The sequence below is a fragment of the Andrena cerasifolii genome, chromosome 11, assembly GCF_050908995.1.
Source record: "Andrena cerasifolii isolate SP2316 chromosome 11, iyAndCera1_principal, whole genome shotgun sequence".
NCBI lineage: Eukaryota > Metazoa > Arthropoda > Insecta > Hymenoptera > Andrenidae > Andrena > Andrena cerasifolii.
The window spans coordinates 7974052-7995147 of NC_135128.1; the positions used below are offsets into that span (position 1 = coordinate 7974052).

General features: G+C 48.2%; 1 protein-coding gene across 2 annotated transcripts in view; it reads left to right on the forward strand.

The window, feature by feature from the left end:
• Positions 1–3061: 3061 nt before the first annotated feature.
• Br (broad-complex core protein) overlaps positions 3062–21096 on the forward strand; it is a 42102-nt gene continuing 24067 nt past the window's right edge. Inside the window, exon 1 of one of the 2 annotated variants that reach the window (XM_076823397.1) lies at positions 3062–5158. The gene's annotated coding sequence lies outside the window, so the exon portion shown is untranslated. The remainder of the gene's footprint in view (positions 5159–21096) is intronic. The other variant, XM_076823390.1, reaches the window with a different exon arrangement.

A 21096-nucleotide genomic window follows, 5' to 3' on the forward strand; every position in this document is an offset into this window, starting at 1 on the left:
GAAACGGCTGTGCGGCCGGTTCGAGATCCGCGACGCCTCGCGTCCTCGCGTGCGATCGCGGCTCGTGCCTAATTTCGACGAGGGCCGGCGTCTCGGCGTCCCTCTTCGCAGGGACCGGAGATAGGTGCGTCGCGCCGCAATTAGACGGCCGATAATTATCGATCGCGAGGGATCGAGGCGGCTAGGCTCGAAGGACGCGGCGAATATGCATTCACGTGTTATCGGTCTAATCGTGAGGCCGCGCGGGACCTGCGGGTACTGGTAAACACCTTGCAGCTTATTGACACAGATGCACCGAAGCAATGAACCGACGTCAAAAGATACTTCGCTTGTAGATCAACAGATACGCTTTGGTGAGAGGCGAAAGATTTATGCGTTAATTTCGAGTGTCTAACTCAGTGATGAGCAACTGGCGGCCCGCGAGCCACATTTGGCCCGCCAGCCGCAGACCTGTGGCCCACCTGAACATCGCCGTGTCTGTTTTTCATGAACGAGCTTGACAATATTAGGCGCGATATTTGAAACTGCTACTCTAAGACAATTACTTGATCGTTCGTCGTCGAGTCGATTATTTTTTAAAATTTTCGTTCTCGAAAGAATAGTTGCTCACACGCATACGTACTGTCAAACTAGCTCATTTTTTGCCTGGAGTGGGTAGCTAGCAATGGAAATTTATTACAAGGAAAATAACGCTTATAAAACTCAATAAGACTAGCACTCTGAAATTTATTCCTTAATTCTGGGTCGTTTTGTAAATCGATTAATTCCATTTGAAATTCTTCGGGAATTCTTTCAACACTTATATTAAAATTAAAGGGTGATGGGAAAATATTAAGTACCACATTCAATGGCTTGAAGTTGTTGGTTCTCTGGTCGCTAGGCAATTTACTTTATAGTTTATACCTCATTTAGTTAACAATTTTAAGATTGATTTTCACTAAAAATCAAGGTATTTTTAAAGCAGGTATATTGTTTATTCCACCTATTATTAAAATTGTAAATTTTATTAGATCTCGAGGACTAAATCATCGCGAATTTAAAGAGTTTTTGAGGAATATGGAAAGCGAATATGGCGAGATTCTTTTGTATACCGAAGTTCGGTGGTTAAGTCGCGGCACAATGCTTAAGCGTGTGTGCGATTTGAAAAACGAAATTCAACCCTTTTGCGAGATGAAAAACAACCCGTTTCCCCAATTTGACGGCAAAAACTGGACGTGTGATTTTGCATTTTGTGCTGATATTACGCAACACTTAAACGTATTAAATGCAAATCTTCAAGGGCAAAACAAAGTTATCACTGAAATGTTCGATAAGATAATAGCCTTTGAAAGTAAACTAAGAATTTGGAATCGGCAAATAAAATCAAATAATATGGTTCATTTTCCAATTCTGAAAAAAGAAAATCCATCTCAAGCGAAGAAATATGCGGAGAAGATACAGAGATTACAAAAAGATTTCAGTTTGCGGTTCAAAAACTTCCGCGAAAATCAAACAAGTTTTGATAATTTTTCATCACTCTTTAATATAAATGCTACAGCTAAAAGAATTCCTGAATAATTCCAAATGGAGATAGTCGATTTACAAAACAACACAGAATTAAGGAATAAATTTCAGAATGCTAGTCTTATTGAGTTTTATAAGCGTTATTTTCCGGCTAATAAATTTCCATTGCTTAATTAAATAATTGTCTTAGAATAGCAGTTTCAAATATCGCGCCTAATATTGTCAAGCTCGTTCATGAAAAACAGAATCAAGTATCTCATTAATTAAATCTCAGTGGTTATTTACGTTCATTTAATTAGAAAAATATAGGTACATATACCTATTTAAATTATAATATGTAAGTATATATTAATGTGTATATATTGCTAATAAACAGTACATCAAAGTTAAAAAAAAACGTTTTATTGTAAATCAATGTCAGAAATAACAAATCAAGCCCATAAATTAAAATTCTTGGATTAGTTATATTTATGTATTTAATACTGCGGCCCGCGTAGAGTAGTAGGTTTCCACTTGTGGCCCACTTCTGACAAAAGGTTGCTCGCCACTGCTCGTGTGGATAATTCGCAGGTGTATCGCGACGTCTGTTGCGATCGTGGTTCGCAATTCGTAATTATCGAGGGACTCCAACAAGATCATTTTAGTACGCGATGCATTGAGTTACAGAGTAACGCGAATCTTCATCCGATTGACCAGTAGTAACCTCCTTTCAGGTCAGCCGGCCCACGGAGGTCGTGGATCCGACGGATCTATCTACAACCCCTCGGAGGTTTTCCCGGAGAAATATGAAGGGTTTGGAGATCGACGGCCGCAAGCACGTCAGCGTCGATCGTCTGAGAAGCGCGGCCGGACGAAAAATCGGCACGACTATTCGACGTGCAGCTAACTGTACATATACAAGTTCGGCTATGCACGGCTAAATGCCGCGGTTGTAGGGTCTGAGGTGGAGGGAAAGGAAAGGCACGGCGAGGAAGGGTGTGAGAGCGAAGAGAGAAGAAGAGGAGGCGATGGGCGAGGGTGAGACGGAGAGAAATGGGAGAGAAGGGTAGCGCGACGCGGTGTGGAGTAGGGGTCGAGAAGGGGCTAAGGGAGGATGAGGAAGGAGCGGAACAGAGAGAGGGTTAGAGGAAGGGTGTGCAGGCAATGCCAGAGGGAAGAGTTCGCGAAAGGCGGCTACGAGAAGGAGACGGTAGAACGGGGGCCAGGGGTCGCGGCTCGGGGTGTGGAGCGACGAGGAGAGAGACGTAGGAGAAGCGACGGCAGAGAGCAGGACGGCGGACGGACGCGGACGAGACTCGTGACGGGCGAGGGGAACGAACGAAGAGAGTTGCATGGAACGGTGCGGCACGTTTGAAGGGCGGGAGGGATGGCTGGAGGAGGGAGAGAGAGCGACAAAAGCGAGGGTTGGGGGGCCACTAGCGAGGAAGTGGTGGGGCCAAAGAATTGGCGAGGACCAGGCTGCTCGTAGCAGCGGCAGCAGGAGGAGAAGGAGGCGGCGGAGGTGGAGGAGTCGGAGGAGGAGGAGGGTAGTCGAGCGTACGGAGGGGTGTCGGGGGGCAGGAGCTTTGGTATTAGGTGGGGGTTGCCGCCCCTCTCACGCGTTAACCCCGCCAGCGTGACAAGAAGCAACGGACAGAGAGGGATCGTGTACGAGAGGAAGAGGGAGCGGGGACCGCTGCCCCTCTCCTCGTTCCGCGAGGTTCCTATGAATTTTGCGACACTCAATAAAAAGTGGTTCCACGAGGTTAACATTTCGGTAACTATACCCTCGCCTACCCAGCGCCGCGCACGCACGCAGCCACCGACGACGACGACCACGACGGTGACGACGACGACGGCAACGACGACGACGACGACGACGAGCGGGATCGGGAGGACGACGTCGACGACGACGACGACACGTATACAAGATCCCGACGTGGACACACGCGGACGGTGGACGCGCGAAGAAGACGCACACGGACGCGACGAAACGCGTGCGTAGAGGAGGCCCTCGTGCACACGCAGACAAACACGCGCGCGGACAGATACACCTACGTTCAGGAAATTCAGGCGACGAGGAGTACGCGCGTGCAGGAGGCAGAGAAAACACGGTCGTGCGCGCGGGCCTGTGTCTGTCCTGTGTAAAGGCGAGCGAGAAGAGAGCGAGAGAGGGACAGGAAGAGCGAGGTGGAAGGAGAGAGACGGAGAAGAAGGCCCGAGAGGGACACGCACTCACACACGAGGCAGAGAGAGCGAGGAGCGCGCGGGCGCACACGCATACATGCACGCGCATGCACGCATACCACGGGACCGCCGAAAAAACTGCACGGGAGAGGCGCAGCAACGGGCAAACCGAACCGCGCGCGAATCAAGTGCTTTGGCCAGTCGCGTTCCCAATCACTCTACGACTAGGTAGTCCCCCGGTGTGTCCCAAAGAAGCGGCAGGGAGCTGGTCCTTCGCTCGATGGTGTCGACCCGCAAGATAATACCGGATACTTTGCCGCGGGATCGTTCTTACTGGTCGACGGTGGATCCTACGTTTCGCCGATAGTCCTGCGTTCTAGATCAATCGTTCGCCATCCACGATCGTCGTTCGCGATCGCCGATAACACACGCGCACCGTACCCCACGCTCCGCGCTACGTTCCGCGTCCTCTTTCTGCGTCGCCCAAGAGAGATCACCGGGAGTGCGTAACCGCGTATATCTGCCTTTTTTTTTCTTTTTTCCTTTCTTTCCCTTCCATTTTCTGTTCGCGGGCCCGAGAAGACGGAAGAAGGAAGAAATATTTGCCGCACAGTGAAGCCGTTACGGGAAATCGTCGCGGATACCCCTCTGTTTACGGTGATCCAGTTGCAACGGCACGTCGCACGGAGATAGAAGGGAAGCCGATCCCTCCAGAAGAACAGATCAGATCCTTCTACGGTGTACTCGCTCTGTGTTACGGTATACGGCCACGATTACGCCGACACGGACGTGTCTTCTTCGTCCTCCGAGTCCTACGAGGCGCGAGTGACACCACCCCCGTGTACCGAGATCCACCTTGCGCATTACGGAACCCTCCTAACGGAGATCTAACGGTGATCCAGCAGAACTGAACGGCAGAGTGAAAGCAACTGGAAGAGGCAGTGCACCCTGTCTAACCCGAGGAACAAAGTGTGATTTTTCTCGTCGATCGCGGCAGCGCACGTCGTGGTCCTCCGCGAAGAAGCAGATCATAGAAGAGGGACTGTACTTTCTGTGAAAAGAGATCGACGGTGCTCCCAGAAACCTCGTCGATCCGTGAAACCGTGAGCGATCTTAGTTGCCCTGTGGAAGGACGTTCGTCGACGTATCCAGGACACCCGACGACCAGCCTCTCGCGTTTGGTCGTGCCCAGTTTCTCACAAGGATGGACCGACGAGTGTCCTCAGGATCCACCGGAACGCACGAGACCGCGAGCAACGGCAGCGTGGCGTAGGGAGAAGCTCGATCTACAATCGAAGGCGGTCCGCGTGCCGAAACGGAGTGGAAAAGGGAGGAGGAGGTCGGGCAGAAAAATCGACAGAGGCCAGGAAGGGAAGCAGATCCCGCGATCGTCGCATCCGGACAGTCAAACGGTGGGTTTAGCACCGACGACGACAAGGACACCGGGCAAAGGAGCCCCACACTTTACTCTTCGCGCACGACGATCAAGGTACGTCCACACAGCTGAGAATGGTGGCCTTCGGCTGCCTGTCGGCCTGATAGAGAGTACACGAGAGAGGGAGCGAAAGACAGAGAGAGAGAGAGAGAGAGAGAGAGCGCGAGAGAAAGAGAGATAGAGAGAAAGCGGGTGTGTGTGATGGGTGGATAGAGCGAGAATATGCGTGCCAGAGGGGAAACAACAGATCGCGTGTCCGTGGGTGCGAGAGAAACGTATGCACGCTTGTACACGCGCGCTATCACGGCTACGTTGGCAATTTCGCATGTGAGAGACGCGGGTGGTGTGCACGTATGCAGCCGTTGCCCGCGAGCGGAGAGCATCCGTAGGAGCCTCGTAGCCGCTGTTTCACGCACACGCTTCTATTCGCGGCCGCGTGCCTTTACTACTACGGGATAGAGTACGCCGGCCGTACTCGCGACCGTGAAAGGTAGAGAGACGGTAGTTAGTGTGTTAGTCCGAGCGGGGATCGCCCCGTGGCTAGACGACCGCTAGACGAATATAATGCCAGACGTTAGAGGCTGCCTGGGAAATGACGTAATCCGTCTGTGCGAGCGAGCGAGCGAGCGACCGATCCTTTTGTCGCGCGCGAGCGCGCCCGCGTGTGTACGTAGCATACCGTACGTTAAGCCCGACCCTGCTCACCTCGTTCACTCTCGTTTTCTCCGGTGTGTTTTTTGCTCCGGGGTTTTCCTAGTCGCTCCTGCGTATAACACACCGCTCTCGCTCTCTCTCTCTTTCTCCCTCGCCCATCTCTCCCCCTTTCACTAGCCCCGGCTCGGTTTTTCTTTCTCTCCTTTTTTTCCTACCCCCCTCTCGGTTCATTCACGAAAAATTCCGCGTCTCGTAAAACGACGTTCTCTCCGACCGTGCGGGAAAGAGAGGAAACGCAGGGAGCGGAGGGGAAAGAGAGAGAGACGTAGCCCCGCTGGCGAGATTCAATTAAACCAGCCACGTCGCCAGCGATCGGGGCGATGATTCGTTTTTATTGCGCGCCGCGAGACGCGGCCGCGTCTTGTTTTTGCACCGGCGAATTAGGAAAAACGGCCGAAAATAGCCGTACCAGGAAATCGCCGGTTACTCCGCAAGGTCATCCGTGGATCTAGCAACGTTGTCGCGCGAGATCGCGTTCGAAATCGCCCGATAGCCTGCCTCGCTCCCTTCCTCCCTTCGTCACTCCATCGATCCTTCCGATCGGGAGATCCAGGCCCCCACCCCCCTTCCTCTGCGTCGTTCCTCCTGCTTTTCGGCGGTTAGTCGGAAAAAAGGGAACGCGCAGTGGTCCCACGACGCGTCGTTTCGACCCTGCTTACGGCTCCCCGGACGCTTCACGAATTTCTCCCGCTCTTTCCCGCGCTCCTCCCTACCCCGACCTGCCCTCCGCTCCACCGTTCCCCTCTTTCGCTCTCTTTCGCGGACGTGCACAGTGCGTATCCCCTATTTTTACGATGGACGCGCGTTTGTTACACGATGTGCCGGTGCAAGTTGAAAACACCGACCGCCTATGTATAAATAGATCTCGCGATACACCGAACGCGCGCACGGTATGGAAGATGGAAAAGCGAGGGTGAGGAGAGAGAAATGGGTTGACGGTGGACGGGGAACGACGGGGTAGAGGAGAGGGTGGGATGGCTGGTGGCGTGGTTGAAAAATAAAGAGCGCCTCTCTCCTTCTGTCTTTGGGGCTTCTCGAAAAATTCACGCAGCCGCTTGCACGCGTATATTATGCGCGAGCGTCAGACGCCGCGCGGCGCGGCCACGCCGTGTGTGTCGTGGCCAATAAAAATTCCTCTGTACAAAGCCGATCCTTGAACGTGAGTTTGGAACCGAGATCCAGGAGCCTTGAGGCTTCGACGCTCGCCTACGAAGCCGTCGATTCTCTGTCCTCGCTAGAAGGATAACCGTCCTCCTCTTTTTTTTCTCTCTCGCGCTCTCTCTCTCGCTCCCTCTCCATTTATTTCGTATTCCGTTCTTTAGATCGCGACGATAGCTCGGTAGTAAAATGGCAAGCACGAGGGACGGTTGAACGTTGGCATTGCACGAGCCGTTTAAGTTGGAAAGCAGGCTCGATAATTGCGCGCAGGAGATTTTCACGCACGCGGCTAGACAAAGGACAGAACGGCTTCCGTCATTGCGGACGGTACTAGGAGGATATAGAAATATAAAAGAGTTACTGGAAATAATTTATAATTTCGTCTATCCGGATGACCGAATTTTAGGCCCCTAAGGTATCGTTAGGGGAGAACGGGGACAGAAGTAACGATTTTTACATTTGGCATAGCCTACAATTATCTTTCATAGATATAGAAATCAAAATTGTGCCTTAAGATACTATGATTCTTCGTCTATTATTTGAACCCAGATTCAGCCTTAAGTGATAAGTAATTAAAAAGTTATGGCAGTTTTCCGCAGTGACTGTCATTGTTACTTTTGTCCTGCAGGGGTAGGACGAAGGTAACACTAATTATTTCGAGGAGATTTAAGTAAAAACACTTCGTTCCTCGCAAAAAAGGATTTTTTATTATAAAAAAACGATAGAAAGAAACATTAAATAAACATATTTTAAGTAACGATAAAAGCAAATAGATTTTAAATAACGAAAGGTGGAAAACATAACCAGCTTCGAACATTTATTTGATATTGTGTATTTAGTTAAATGATAGGTATTAAATTTCACCTAATCCGAATTAAAATTATGACATGTTGCGAAGATCACCCATGCTGCAGTCTTCGTGGGTCTAACCCTTAAAATCTAAACATTGGGGATGATTCTCTCTCGAACAGCTTTCACTGAAAGGGTCCAATCAAACCAGACACAGACAATCATAATCATCTGAAGAATTTCTATCCTGTATGCTATTTTTCTCGCCCAAGTAACATGTTACTTTCGTCCCCGTAGCGACGTGTTACTTTTGTCCCCAGCCATGTTTCTCAGAATAGAACTGTTATAACATACGAACTATACAAGACTTGTTAAAATCAAATACAGGAACTTATAAAGGCATTATCTAAGAACGCTCTAGCAAATAATTGTTTTAATATCTATAGTTTAACTATGAATATTAAAAAAAAAAAATAGAAGAAACTTACCTGAATGATCTAAATAACAAGTTTAGCTTGCCCAGGGTATACGATTCGTGTTACTGCTCAGCGTCACTCAGTACAATAAAAGAGACACTATACACATGTAACTGTGCAAAGCAAACGTTTTGGAAACGTTTGTGGAAGGGTACAGAAGGCGCGTTACTTTCATGACGTCGTTACGTTTGTCCCCGCTCCTCCCTTACCTCCTCTTCAGTCTTTCGCCCTCCAATTTCGGCTAGTCAACAACTACATTCCTTCGATTAAACCTGCAACTTTCATCGAAATTTCTCCGCGGCAAGTTGTATCCACAGACGCGGTTGCGAGAGCGCGGCGCGCCGAATCCCGCCTAAAAGCGGAGGATCCTTGGCCGATGACCAACACCGCTAATTCGTAAAGATAAAGACAAAGAAAGCCGAGCAATTCGCACACACTGGCTCTCGCGCGCGCGATCCTTCGGTTTGAAAATATTATCGAAACCAAGCCACGACTTTTGGGGCTGTTTACGCCGCGGTCAGGGTCCCGAAATACACCGAGAAGAGTGCTCCCTGTCGATGATCGCTGCGAGCGCCCCGTAGGAAAGAGGGAAAAGACAAACCAGCTTTACTAGTCGAGCCGCTGTTTTGTCGACGTTCTCCTTGCGTTATGCCAGCCTCACGGCTTTTTTTATCGTCCACAATGACGCATAGATGCCCAGGTGCTCTCTCTGCCTGCCTTCCTGCGTACATGCCCGCGCGAGCAGGCAGACAGGCTAGCCAGCGGGCACATACATGCACGCCCCTGCTCGGGCCGGTGTGTGCAGAACTCGTGCGACGCAAAACACGGAGGAGAAGGACCCAAACGCGTTACTTTTGTCGTGGCATCGGTGAACCGCCTTTTCAACGAGTCGCCCCGCAAACGAGCATCGTCGGGGCTTTTCGCACGAACGAGCGAGCGAGCGAGCGAGCCAGCGGGCGCATCGGCGGTGCCATTTTTAAGCAACGAGACGGCTCCGTTCGATGAGTCGGCGAAACGGTCCGCGCGCCGCGAACCAAATTCCCGCGATCGTTTCGAAACGCCGGTCCTTCCTCCTATAGGCTTCATTTTCGCCGATCTAACGACACACTTACCGCGGACTCCGACCAGCCACTCGCCGTTTAGCGCGCTTTCGCAAAACAATAAACACGGGAAAGTAATCTGTCGTCGTTGCAGAACGCTCCGCGATACTTCTGCCCGGCCCCCACTCCCAACCCCTAAATTTGCAATTGGCCTCGTTTTCGCCTCGCGTCAGGATAACGTCGCCCGCGGAGCGACCAAACCGGTACCCGATCGAATTTATTCGGGGATACATGTGAAAGTCGCAAATGTATTCGAACGGCCAATTATTGTCATATTATTATGCATTAATCATCGGGGGAAGTGCACTTAGTATTGATAAACTTCTTCCACGGGGACAGGGCCCGAATACATTCGTGAGTTATTCTATCTACTGATTCGACATCCTTGTGGCCGGTTCTCCTTGAACACCTGCGACTTCGGCGTACGTGTCGCGTCAACTTTAACCCTAGCAAGTGTGCACTTTCCATTGGAGCTTGAGAATATTTTTCTCTTGCAAATTCTGCCTCTCTCGTCTCAGCTTCGTCCACTCATCTCTCGCGATTAACATTTCTGAGGAAGCAAACGCTGGTGTATGAACTAGACAAACTACTTTGCGGGATAGCCAGTCTCCAAAATGTATATTTTGCATAGGTACGTGAACGTGGAAGCTTTTTTAGTTCGTTTTACTACATGATTAGGGAATTCAATCCCGGGATCCTGGCTGTTTTTTTGAATTTTATTTTTATATCTTTCAGTTGTTCATAAAGTAATTTACGTTTTTAAAAATTCGCGGGATAAGTCATTATTTGATATATCAAATCCCGGGAGTTTTAGAATCCAAAAGACAGCCGGGATCCCGGGATTGATTTCACTGTACATGATACATGGGAATGAGTTTTTAGAATTTCAATGAAGGGGAACAGTTATTACGCGTTACTTGATGCAAATTAGCAGCATTGGTTACGCAATCACCCATTAGATCCTAGAAACCTTTCCATCACAGGAAAGATCGACCTCGATCAGTGCACTACGAGTTACGGAAGGGGTGAGAAACACAGTTCCAGGGTGAATTATCTTGAAGGAAAGAAATGACGATTACCCAGTAGGGCGGAGCGGAAAATTTAAATTTGAATTTTCAGTTGGCCTGTGTGCGGGATAGTTGTCTTTTGATTAACCAAACACAACTGTAAAAAAAATTTGGAAAAATATTCAGGTCTTCAGGTTCCTTTTTCTCCTAAAAGTGATTATATGATTATATGATCATTTTTAGGAGAAAAAGGAACCTGAAGACATGAATATTTTTCCAAAATTTTTTTACAGTTGTATTTGGTTACGCATCACGCATCAAACGACAACTATCCCGGACCCAGGCCAACTGAAGACTCGAATTTAAATTTTCGCCTATATAGTACGATTATATAATCATTTTTAGGAGAAAAAGGAACCTGCAGGCATGAATATGTTTCCAAAAAATTTTTACAGTTATGTTTGGTTAATCAAAAGACAACTATCCCGCACCCAGGCCAACCGAAAATTCAAATTTAAATTTTCGCCTATACAGTATCGCTCCGCCCTATTACCCAGTAATTTGAGCAGCTACTAACGATAATGATCGTCGAGACGGTTGTCGAAGATTGATTCCGGATGGCACCACAATATCGTCGGATATTCCGCGGGGATCTCTGGCATTAACGCGTTCTCGATCCTCCTGGCACCTGCACCTGGAAAGGGGTATACATCCTCCGATAACGGTTTGCTCTCCTTGAACAGCGGAGGGCACTGCTTCTCGCACCCGTTATTTCTCCCTTTCTCTTCTCCGCTCGCCCGTTTCCTTTCCTTCGAGTCCTCCAGCGGAACCGTGCCTCTCGGAATGCTCGTCGCCTCCACCACCGTTTCGCCAACAATTCTCGCCCCCCTTCCCAACCCTCCGGCGCAACCGTCGTCCCATATCAATGCGGCTAGGTGGATCCTGGAGCATCTATCGTCTCCAATCTGTTGGAGGATAGTAGATAACGATCCAGCGAGCGGTCCGCTGCCACAGCCGCGATCTGTATTACGAAAGAGGAAGTCGAGGACAAGGCGGCCGCCTTTGATCTGGAATTCGCCCATGGACAAATTACTTAGGCTTAGATAATGGGCTTAGAGCTAGTCGAAATTTTCTAGCTGCGATAAGCGGTGAGAAAACAAGAAGATAACGGCTCCGCCGCCGCGGTCACGTGGACGGGCTCCGTGGATCGCGAGGGGAACCATCGGGGCAGGAATATCGACGGTTCCGCGACGAAATCGACCCAGTTAAGAGGCGTTTTTAAAACCAAAGAGGAGAGGGGAGCAACTCTAATTAAATTTAATGAGCGACGGCCGTCATCCGCGAGCCGTTCGCCGAGTCACGCTGTGTTCCGAGCCGGGCTAGTCGAATTTCTTTCGTCGTTTGGCGACATAGCGCTCTCGGCCGCGCGCACACCGTCTACGCGCAGGTATGCATGCACATAATCCGAATCGACCGATTAGATTAGACGCCTAGTAACTAGATTACGCGACGGCCGCGTTATCTGTGAAATTAGAGCCCGGCGTTGAATACGTTATTTAGGCGAGCCGGATGCTAGAATAACCGGGGATCAAACGGCCTGGCCTTTACCTCGCGATTTACGATCCACCTCGGTTCCCCCGGTAAATCTCTCGATTATTTCGGCGGACGGCGGCGATCCCGCCGATTTCGCAACTCTTTCTTGCCTGCTTCCCCCCTACCCATTTCTTTTTTTTTACTCGCCATTCCAAGTCGATGTCGTTTCGCGCGGCCGAGGGCGATATCTTATCGCGGTCAGGTTCGGCCGCTAGGCGAGTATGCACTTCGCCTGGCCGCTCATCGAAATTCATCGCGGGCCCCCGTGCAGTCTCCTAACGGGCGCATTACAGAGAGACACTGGCCATTATGAGAGGCACTGGCGAGACGCTCGCGAATATGCATGCATTTGAATGTGCGCGTTGATCTGGCGGCCAGCGGGAACGAACTTTATACCGTCGAAACGGGCGATCGGGGGAGGAAAGAGCACGGACTCCATTCGTGGCCAGAGCCAGCCCGGCCACCTCGAGCTTTCACGGCGGCGCCAAACGATTCGCTCAAGGACGAGAGCGTAAGCCGTAGGATTTTCAAAACATTTAAGATTCACTTATTTATTTGCACAGGTAGGTCCCCGAGGCGGACTCCTCGCAGCTGTCGTTGTTTTCGCAGGTTCCCGAGCGGCTAATCGATCGCGGGGGATATTTATAATGCGATCTCGCGAGTGGGATTAAGATCTTTCCATTCTGGCCGGTAATTAATAACACGATAATGTGTAAATAAATACGGAACGAGATGGAATATCTAGGGTTACACGCGATAATGGAGCGAAGCCGTGAGCTCATGCATGCATAACAGCGGCTGATAAAGTGTTAATTGCCGTCGCGGCGGTATTAGTTTACGCGGTGAATTTTTGAAAGGCGACCCCCGCTCGGAGGAAGGGTTGGTGGGAATGGCTGGATTCGTTGACTGCGTCGTTTAAGAAATCCCAGTTCCCCGGGACGGGTCGCATGCGAGGCGGCTGTAATGCCTGGAGAAGTCGAGCAATGCCGTAATACGGGGCCCGGGGACCGGAAGCTTCAAGGACCCCGGGGGCCCCGGCGTCGCGCTATTCACATCGTACGCATGCGAGAACCCACCGCTCTCGGCACGCGCAAAACGAATTCACGCCTCTGCGTCGGGGGGAGCCGCGGTTTCTCGTGCTCGCGCGGAAACGTCACGGAATTATTTGGCAAGAAGACGGGCCGTCAAGGTTGGCGCGTAGCCTCCGCGAGTCGTCGCTCGGCCTGTCACCGATAGGAATTCTTTCCGGGCGCAAAGGCGGCCGGATGTCGCATGGAATCCCGATTAATTAGCGCCGCGCGCATATCGTTAGGGTAACAGTATCCACCGCGTATTGTGGCCGACCGCCGCCGAATTAGAGGGAAACAATGGGCGGACGGGTTCGCGCGGCTTAAAATTCCGCTTGCACAGCTGATCGTGACGAATCATGCGGCCAGCGCGGGAAGAGTTACTTCGACGGCGGTGTGGAAGAGCGGAGAGAGCCGCGGGTATTTAAGCGAGCGGCCCGCGGGGTTCTTTCGCCGGTTCTTTGTTTCTTGCTCGTGTAGAGCCGGGTCCAGACCTGAATGAGTACACTGAGCAGGCTGAGCACGCACGAATTTTCTGATGTGGACATATATTCGCGGTGACTCGGCGCATGCGACCCGACTCGCACATGGCCTGAGCCGACCGTTGGCGGTTTTCTTCCGCGCATCAAGGGTAGTGATCCTCTAGGGAGTGATCGGTATAATCGCAGCCATTTTGGAGCAAAATAGGAAATAACATAGCCTAAACGTTTATCTATCTCTTTCTATCAGTATTTCTCTCTCTTTCTTTTTTTTTACAGTTTCTTGCTCTCTCTCTCTCTATTTCTGGTTTAGACCCCAATTGCGTCGACCAATAGAAAACGCGGAACACATTTTCCGATCACTACTTAGAGGATCACTAATCGAAGGGAGTTTGGAGTGCAGTGCGTTCAGCGTGGAAGATAGAAGCAGATGTAGGGTAAGGTGCGGCTAAGAGTCCCGTTTTTCATATAAACCTATGTAAAATTTAGTAATAACAATGTGGAGATATCTGGTGTTATTTTGTATAAACTATAACTATTATGCATTACGTTCACGAAGTTCGTTTGTTGATATTGTTATTTTCTGTTGGGTTATACCAGAAAATGTTTGTCAATGCAAGATGGACTTCTTGCCCCACGCACGGGGCAAATATGGCATATGGTAGTCCACAAGAAATTCGGGAGGGTTAAGTCCTCATTTTTGCAGATTCGAAATGGTTTAAAAAATACAAATCTTCAAAGTTACCTGCTTTCGCTGATTTTTACGAAACCTGCCTACAGAAATTATTTTTAATGACCTAAATTATTGAAGGAATTGACTTGTGTCTTTTTTTTTTAATCATGAAGGATGGATCTATGTGAATGAATTTAATCCATGACTAATATTCTCATAAACAGTTAATCAAAAATCTAAAAATTACATTTTCCACAATATAACGCATTTACCATATGATAGACTTTAAAGCTCTATTTTACTGAATAATTTGTCGTTCTTTTCTTCGCTACACCCTGCATTGTTCTTAATTCATACAGCCTGACCGACTCGCTGTTGTGTTAAAAAAATCACACGCGACTATTTTTAACGAATTCAGCTCGAAATGATACAAATCAATTTTTCATGCAATTTCCTTCATTATAGTTCGAATCACGTCGTTTTCGCAAAGATCTGATTCGAAATGCGGAACTCTTGGACATTTCTGACTTTATAATGATATTCCAACCGTTTCGAGGGTCGAAACCCATAAAATTCGGTGAAGCACTGGGGGTTGTCCTCGCTACGGGGTACCAAGCGGCACCTCTTTGACAGGCGTCGCTGGAGAATCACCCTGTATTGGTAAACAGGATGACTCGGAGGGCTGAGCTGTATGTTTATTGAGCTAATCACACCATCTTTACGACTGCGGAGTGGGCTAAGCTAAGCACAGAAGTTGGCGAAGAAAGACACAATGGCACTTTCGACCCCTTCGCATGCGTCATTCGTGCGCGCTCAGCCTGCTCGGCGTATACGCATTCAGGTCTGGACCCAGCTTAACTCGCTCGTTTGGCCCGTCTACTCGCCTCTGCGCTCCGCCCGGCGCGAGTTCCTGGCGTCTAGGGAGAGCTGCTCGAGAAAAACAAGGGGCTTCCTTGTCCCTTTGGTCCAAGTCAAGAATAACGGTTCCGAGAGGTAGCTTTTATACTTTCTGGTTAACGTTTACCGATTGGGCACAATCACGGGAGTCCTTAATCGAGCGGGGTCCATCTATTCGTCGCCCTCGCGGTGACTGATGGACACCGTCTACGTGGATGTCTGCGGCACAATTAAAAATACAGTGGCTGACCCATTTTCAGTATTTTTAAGCCGGGGATACGTCCGACGGAAATATATTCGGTGGATCATCGTATCTCAATTAATATCGCGGCTACGATGGGAAAGTGGGTCGACGCGCGGCTCGGGGACACGCTGGGAAAAGCAAGATGGCACGAACACAAATTTTCACTCATTGATTGTCTGCTGGTCTAAAAAGTCCCCAGAACGAGGTTAATTCGATCGATGAATCGGATATTTTTGCTTAAACCCTTTACAGTCTACTCTGTGCACGTTTTGGACCAGCATTGCTAAGAATTGCGCAGTAGTAACTTCTTTAAGTTATACGCTTTCTAATTTTACCAAGCCCCGAAGAATTTGGGTGGATGTAACGTGGAACTGATTGAAACAACGACAGAATAAATCTTTTACATTTAATTATTTTTATGGACCAGAGAATCGCGCTGAGTGAGCGGGAGTATAAGTGGAGACGCGTGGAAGTAGTAGAAACAACGCTGCCGCATAGGAGAGACGGTTCTGCAGTAGTGCAAGTGCAGCGATAGTTAACCGTAGTTTCAGTGGTACAGGCCGGTATCGGAATAGACACGCACTAGGCCGCGGCGCAAGTAGCGCGCGTCTATTACTAGGCAGACAGGGAAACGGGACGGCCCTTGCGTACGCTGGCCATTCACGTGGCTCTCGTAACCTTCTGGTGACTTTTCCCACCGTTTAAGGGGTTATACCTAGTCAGGCAGCCGAAAAGAGGCGAATATTTGTGAATTTTTTTTTGAAGAAGCAGAAGCATATATTTTTACAAAACTTTTTGCGCTTAAGAGAGCAACATTTAAAGGATATTTGGTAATTTTTTCGTAGAAAAATATTTACGTTTAGAATAAAGTAACAACCGACATCCAAGAAGCATTTGTAAAAATTTGATTGATTTAGATTATCTAAAATCAAAAAGCATAAAAGATTTCGTTAGTATATTAATGTATCCTCCGGTTGACGGAGAGAATTTTCCGAAATATTAGTTTAAAACAAAATGGCGGCTATTTAAAGTTGAAATCCTGATTTTTTCTTGCAAAAATCACGCGAAAAATTCAAGATTTCAAATTTAAATAGCCGCTATTTTGTTTTAAATTAATATTTCGGAAAATTCTCTCCGTCAACCTGGGGATACATTAATATACTAGCGAAATCGTTTTTGTTTTTTGATTTTAGATAATCTGGTTCCGAATGGCAGTGCTCACCGCAAAACCAAATTTTTAAAAAGGCTTCTTGGATGTCGGCTGTTACTTTCTTATAAACGTAAATATTTTCCTACGAAAAAATTACCAAATGTTCTTTAAATGTTGCTCTTTTAAGTGCAAAAAGTTCTGTAAGAATATACGCTTCCGCTTTTGCAAAAAAAAATCACAAACATTCGCCTCTTTTCGGCCGCCTGACTAGGTATAACCCCTTAATCATTCCCGCTACCTGCCGCCAGGTCACGACCATAATCTCCATCGAACAATGTACTGCAGGCGGGAGATGCATACAGGTACGCCGCGATACTCCTAAATTCGTAAACCCTTTCTGGTATTCTAACAATAAGAAAAAGACAATAAGTGACCGGGACTCCGTTTATCACTCTGACCTGACTTCTTCGCTATTTCTGACGTATACACACACATATGTACACGTACTGAAAAACCTACGTTCGCGGCAGAAAACGAATCAATTTGATCGAGGCCACCAAGGAAAATACGAATCGGATGACCAATCTGTCGACGACACCGGTGGCTATTTCGAGCCGCGCAAACATTGGCCGCCGCGATTCGCCATTCATCCTCGTTCTCACTGTTCGAGAAGGGAAAAGGAAGAAGAAAGAGGGCCCCCGCGTTCTAAGAAGCTTGCGGAAGATCCGCCGACGCGTGAGGAGCACGGGATACTTGGCAAGGAAACTGACCGAGCGTTTCTCACCTGACGCGGGTCGCTGGCATCCCCGTGGCCCTTGTCCCTTGACGTCCTCCCGCCCCTACTGAAAAACACATTCCCACGTTTCGCGCGGTGTGTGTATCGGGGCCGGTGGCACGGCTCTATACCGGCGAAAAGAAATAATTGGTTGTTTGGCTGTCGGCGGATTAGCCTGTTCGAGGTCAACGGCCGCCAAATGTTTGCGAATGCAGTGGGGCGGAGGGGGAGGGGAAAGGGTACCGGTTCGAACGAAACACTGGCCGAGGGACGGTGAGGGATGAGGAACGAGGGAGGTTACTGGCGTCGCGGAGGGACGTGGAGGAACGAGGAGGTAGGCGAGGATGGAGGAGCGGGAAGGGAAAAGTTGGAGAGGGCACGTACGATGCAGCCGCAGAGAGACAGAGAGAAAGGGAGAGAGATACTCAGACCCCGCATATTCTTTTGGCCGATGCCTCTCACCCTCTCCCCCTCAGGCCAGAGCCCCCTGCCCACCCCCCTCTTCCTCCCTCGTCGCGTGTGTAGTGTGCATTTAGGACGCGTGTACGCTGGCTGCCTAAAGAGGATGATATTCTTTATCGCTGCAGTTTCTGTCTATTGGGACGAATTCATGCGGCGGTCGTTGGTGAAGCGCGTTAACTGGCAGGTGCGCCTGGTTTAATGAGCATACCGCGCCCCTCGGCCCCTCAAGACTGCCGAAAATGCCCCCTTTTGAGGCTTCCTTCTGCGTGTGCCTGGCACCACGAGCACGGATAAACGATTTTCTCCCTTTTTCCTTTCGGTTTGCCCTTCATTAATTGGTCCAACGTCGCCGGTTAATCGCGGGACATTGAAATCTCTGTCGCGCCTCGGGCTGAAAGCCGCTCGTTTGAAAGCCGAGACCTGGAACAGCCTCTAGGTCTCCTGTAGCCAGCGCACTCGGTGAAAAGTCCTGAGCAGCGGGAATCGTAATGTCTCGGTTTAGCGCGTAGCTTTCTCTGTACTGCGAAGGATTAGGCTGTTTGGACGCCGCTCGGAAGCTTCGAATTCGTTTTCGACCCTGTCGGGGTGAAGTGCCGTAGAGTTGATCATTCTGAGCAACGCTGCTCGCCTTCGTCCAACGCGACGGAAGCTTCAATTTCCTCGATAAACTTCTCTCGGATCGGAACGAGTTCTCTCGGAAAACAGAATCGCACGATTTCGTGGACCTCGTTACTTGGAACGTAGTGGGTGCAAGGGTGAGAAGGGTGGTCGATGAAGTAGACTCGTGACGCAGGGGTAGTAGGGGACACTCCATGCGAACTTGGACACTACTGTTTTTTATATTAAACATAATACGGTAATTTCAATTTTTGGTGTTCGCAATATTTTCCTAAAAACGAGGGTGACTTTTAGTTTTTTAAATGGAATGCTATATATTTGATTACCCAATATGAAAGCGACTGTCAAGACAAATTCAACCATACGGTATACTACGACCTTGAAGGCAACACAAGGTTAGGAATTCTGTGTAAGAATATCAGGTATTGCCGCTTGGCCGCTGCGAGTACCGCACAAAAATGGTTAAAATTTTTTTTTTAAAACTCAAATAATTTTTTCATAAAACTTCAATGTCTTCTCTATAAGAACCGTAAAGCTCATCTCCATCCGTTTACTACTTCCATAGCTATAATGTATTGGAAAAAAGTTAGCACTTAACTTCAAACATCTGTAAAATCGTCATTTTTCAAAGTTTCGAAAAATCCTTCGAGGTACGTTTAAATATCACTAAAGACTACTACATATTCAAATTTCAGCGATCTACGAAAACTTACTCCGAAATCTGTCCGAGTTCGCATGGAATGTCCCGCAGGGATGTAGTAGTGCGTGCGAGTAAGCTGGAGAGACGGAATTGAAGTAATAGGGGTGGTTACGGGGTGGGAATGCCTTGGTCCAGTGTTTCATGCTGGCTAGCCTTGAACTCGGAACAGCGGCACACTTCGGCCCGGTGATGTATATTCCCGTTTTCCTATTCTGGATTAGCGTGAAACCGATTGGAATTAAACTACACCGGTGACCGAGGTTACAGGACTCCGACACTTTCGACCCAATTACCGGCGACCGTACATCGAAACGACACCGATCGGGCTGGAAATATTGTCCCCTCTATATTTCCAGACGGCCAAAGAGGACGATATAAATAATGCCGCAATTTCATCGATCGCCTTCGGAAAATTTCGCTCGCGTACCACTCGACCCGGCGGATCTCGCCTGAAAATCCTGGCACCTGCGGCTTTGCGCAACGAGGGGAGGATCGATGGGTATCGCGCGATCGGGCCTAACGCAGGTGGAGCCGTGAAGCTGTACACCTCGGGACATCTGCAATTTCCTCGCAGACGCATCGGTTCTCGTTATTACGCGCCGACCTCGGGCCGCGATTTACCGATACTCGACGCTCTAAAACTGGCGAACGATTGATACGCGTCGCCTGCACCGTCTTCCCGCGTCTCCTCTCCACCTCGGGGGACGGCCCATTAATTTTTCAGCCGTAGCCTCGATTCTGCAAACACGGTTGGTGCACGGGAAGCGACGCGGGGCATCCTGAATATGCACGTTTCAAGGGCAACTGACTCATAGACTCGCCGATGTGGCGTGTTCCATAGGGGACATTCCATGCGAACTCAGATTTCGGAGTAAGTTTTCGTAGATCGCTGAAATTTGAATATGTTGTAGTATTTAGTGATATTTAAACGTACCTCAAAGGAATTTCGAAATTTTGAAAAATGTCGATTTTACAGCTGTTTGAAGTTAAGTGCTAACTTTTTTTCAATACATTATAGCTATGGAAGTAGTAAACGGATGGAGATGAGCTTTACAGTGCTTATAGAGAAGACATTGAAGTTTTGAGAAAAAATTATTTCAGTTTAAAAAAAAATTGAACCAACTTTGTGCAATTATTTTAAACAAATGCAGGTTTTTAACATCGAGCGCGATTTTAAAAATCTAATAAAAAAAAGGAGAATATAGTTCTATCCTTTCCCTTGATGGACAAATTTTCCAAAATATGGATATTTTGAAATTGGTCCTGTCAAAATTGTCGAATGTTGACGCTGCGTCGCTCAGCACCGCGGTACACGCAGCAGCCAAGCGGCTATACCTGATATTCTTATACAGGATTCTCGAAAATGGTAAATATTTAAAAAAAAACTGAAGGAGGAAAACTCTTACTGTTTTTTATATCCAACATAATACGGTATTTCAATTTTTGGTGTTCGCTATATTTTCCTTGAAACGAGGGTGACTTTTAGTTTTTTAAATGGAATGCTATATATTTGATTACCCAATATGAAAGCGACTGTCAATACAAATTCAACCATATGGTATACTATGGTATATTGCGAACACCAAAAATTGAGATTCCGTATTATGTTGGATATAAAAAACAGTAAGAGTTTTCCTCCTTCAGTTTTTTTTTCAAATATTTACCATTTTCGAGAATCCTGTATAAGAATATCAGGTATAGCCGCTTGGCTGCTGCGTGTACCGCGGTGCTGAGCGACGCAGCGTCAACTTTTGACAATTTTTACAGGCCCAATTTTAAAATTTCCATATTTTGGAAAAATTGTCCATCAAGGGGAAGGATAGAACTATATTCTCCTTTTTTTTAGATTTTTAAAATCGCGCTCGATGTTAAAAACCTGCATTTGTTTAAAATAATTGCACAAAGTTGGTTCAATTTTTTTTTAAACTGAAATAATTTTCTCTTAAAACATCAATGTCTTCTCTATAAGCACCGGAAAGCTCATCTCCATCCATTTACTACTTCCATAGCTATAATATATTGAAAAAAAGTTAGCACTTAACTTGAAACAGCTGTAAAATCGTCATTTTTCAAAATTTTGAAAAATCCTT